A 3511-nucleotide genomic window follows, 5' to 3' on the forward strand; every position below is an offset into this window, starting at 1 on the left:
AGGGATAACTTTCCGGGATCTTTCAACTTGGGTGGCATCTTGTTCATTATAATTGCACTACAATTCTCGGTCAAGTTGGTCGTCTCCACCACATCACAAGTCCTCCTACCACTCAAAATGTCTTTGAGGAATTTTTCATAATTGGGCATTTGGGTAACAACTTTGGTAAATGGTAGAGAAAGATGAAGTTTCTTAAGCATGTCAATAAATCTTCCAAATTGTTCATCCAACTTATGTCTCATGAATTTTTATGGATATGGAAGTTTGAGTTTCACAATTTCTTTCTCTACTCTCACCTCTCTAGGTGTCTCAATCACAACCTCACTCAAAGATGCACCATTTCTCTCATCCTCTACCAAGACCTCCTTAGTTTCACTCTTCCTAGGAAAACTCTCCTCAAGAATGAACCTTACCACTCCTTGTAACAATAGCATTCACGGGTCTTTTGGGATCTAAGCCTTGGGAAAGTAAGGAATAAGGACTAGAATGGTCTTTCAAAGCATTGGCAAGTTGAGAAATTTGGTTTTCAAGAATCTTATTATGACTCATCACCTCATTGAATTTCTTGTCACTTACGGCCATGTAAGTGCTAAAAAACTTTGTTTGATTTTTCAATGATTTCCTCTAAATTAGTCCTATAGGAAGAGGATTGTGAATAGGAATTATCAAATTGAGTCTTTAGAGCGGGAAGAGGGCCTCTTTGAGCATTATTTTGAAAATTGCCTCTCCCTTGATTGTTCCAATTACCCCTATTTTGATTTTGACCATAACCTTGATTATGGTTACCACCACCTTGATTATGATTTCCATAACCTTGGTTTTTATTACCATAATTTTGGTTTTGATTTTGGCCACTATAACCTTGATTGTTATAGTTACCTCGAGAACCTTGGTTCCCTTGGTTCCTATAACCACCACCTTGGTTATAGTTGTCAAAATTACCATGGTTTTGGTAATTCCTATTCCATTGACCCCTTTGATTATCAAACCTTTGCACATTATTATTGTTTGACACATAGTTCACATGTTCACTCTCATTGTTATCAAAATCATCATTCCTATCCGGAAAAGCATGAGGGAAATTACTAGCATCATGATCATATGAACCACACACATCACAAAACAAACAACCACTAGGCATGTTACTAGAAGAAGGAGGGGGATGAGAGTTAGAAGGAGTACCTCTCCCCTTAAATTGGGAGGGAAGACTTGGAGCTTGGGAAGAAGAGCTCTCCAATTTTTCCTTGATTGCATTCACTTCCTTCCCCAAATTTGTCATTTGTGAGGAGAGATTGTTGATTGCATTTGAATAATCAACCGAGTACACCGAAGAGCTACTCTTGCTAGTTGATTCTCTCTCACCATCTTGCCAATCTCTATAGTACCTCACAACATCCTAAATGATTTCTACCACTTCTTCTTCCGTCCTATTCATGATGGGACCTCCGGCTCCCCCATCAAGGCATGACTTGCCTTGGGGACTTAGGCCTCCATAGAAAATTTGAATAATTTGATAGGTTGGAATTCCGTGGTGAGGATACTCCCTTTGGTACTCCTTATATCTCTTCCACGCTTCATAGAGGCTCTCACTTGGCTTTTGTTTGAAACCTTGAATCAAAGCTCTTGCCTCCGCCGTTTTCTTTTGTGTATAGAAACGAGATAGAAATTCTTTTGTAACCTCGTCCCATGTCGTTAGAGAATTCGGCTTAACCTCCTTGTCTAGCCATTCCAAAGCACGCCCAATGAGAGAAAAGGGAAAGAGCTTGAGGCGGATGAATTCTTAAGAAACTCCATTCACCTTGATAGTGTTGCAATATTTTTCAAATTCCTTGAGATGATTTAGCGGGCTCTCATGCTTGGCTCCACTAAATTGTCGCCTTTATATCAAAGTGATCATAGCCGGCCTAATTTCAAAATCATTTGCCGGTGTTGTAGGTGGAGCAATTCCACTCTAAAATCTATATGCACCGGGAATCCCCAATTATTTCAATGTCACTCTCGAATTCTCTCCCATTCTTGCTTGTTCTTCTTGTTGTGTTTCTTCCTCACTTGAAATGCTAGAGCTCAAAGATCGCCTAGCAACCCTTAATCTTGTAATAGTCCTCTCAATCTCCGGATCAAATGGCACTAGTGAATGACCACGTGCTCTATGCATACAACTCAAAGGAAATTATTAGTAGCACGGCTACAAGCGTAGCCTAAAAGAGAAAAATCTTTTTCTTTTTTTTTAGAATGAAATAGACTCAACAACTATAACAAAGCACCAATGTCATTCCCCGGCAAACGGCGCCATTTTCACAAGTGGAAAACTAGGTCGTCATCTAATTCTCCCTTGGTCAAACTAAATTTATAAACACTTAACAAACCTTATACAAGTATGCGGTAAGTGAAGGGTCGAACCCAAAGGAATGAGTAGGAACTATGTTAAGGCAATCCCATAATTCTTTAGGATCTACAACCATCATGTACTCAGTTTTAAGGCCTTCATGTAAATGATGCCTTAACAACACTAAGGCTTTTGCCTTATCTTGTTCAGTGATAGGTTTTACAACCGTCATTGCAGAAGAGGTAGCATCAGTTGTTTGACCAGAGGAACTTTTATTTTCTTTAATGGTATGCTTCAAGCCTTGAGCTTTCAAATTCATCATTGCATCCACTTTCCATTCTAGAAATTTCTTTCCACATAAATCTAAGATGTTGAACTGTCTTTTCATAAGGTCTCCCATTTTAGCTACAACAAATTACGTGATAATTAGTTTATAATAACAAATTATATGTACAACTCACATGTTTAGTTCTTCCATATTTATAATTAAGTTAATAAAACACGTGATAATTAAATTTAATAATAATAAACCATAAATAATATAGTCTTTTCTCCCCCTTGGTTTATTATTATAAGTAATTATATGATTAGGCAAAAATTAATCATGTTAGTTAAAAAAAAAATAGCAAAGCGACAACAATAACAGTAGTAACAATAATTATAATGAAAACGGTAACATTATACAATGATGATTAATAACAACAAACAAACATAATAAAACAAAAACAAGCTTTTAATACACTAAAACGACAAAATAAGTGAGTTTTACTTATACATAATGACATAAATTAATATTGCTACTAATAAAATTACAAGCGCCGTAATTAGAAGGAAATATTGTTTTATCTTCATTAAATCTTCCTCAAAAGTGAAGTTGTGGGTGTTTTGGGTGTTTTGATTGCCGTCGTCAGGGAACATATCGGAGAAGAAAGGGGGTGATAAAATTTTAGGTAATTTTTTGGATAAAAAATATGAAGGGATAAGGGATTTGTGGTGAAATCGGGGGAAAAATCTGCCTTTTATAGAGGTAGGTTTATCCGTTACTATTATGTACAACTGTAAAAATATCATATAACAATCTAATATACTGACAAAAATTATGGTCCAAATATATTTATTTATAATTGTAAAAGGTTATCACACTGGGAATGCAAGCCATAGTGGTCCGAGAGCCCTAATATCTAT

At 36.4% G+C, this 3511-nt stretch overlaps 1 non-coding gene across 1 annotated transcript; it reads left to right on the top strand.

The window, feature by feature from the left end:
• Positions 1-1523: 1523 nt before the first annotated feature.
• LOC145561121 (small nucleolar RNA R71) lies at positions 1524-1629 on the top strand. Its single transcript, XR_014093701.1, has one exon. It is a non-coding gene; the product is annotated as a small nucleolar RNA R71 (small nucleolar RNA).
• The last annotated feature ends 1882 nt before the right edge of the window (positions 1630-3511 follow it).

This window comes from Chenopodium album, chromosome 9 (genome assembly GCF_948465745.1).
Source record: "Chenopodium album chromosome 9, dcCheAlbu1.1, whole genome shotgun sequence".
Lineage (NCBI taxonomy): Eukaryota > Viridiplantae > Streptophyta > Magnoliopsida > Caryophyllales > Amaranthaceae > Chenopodium > Chenopodium album.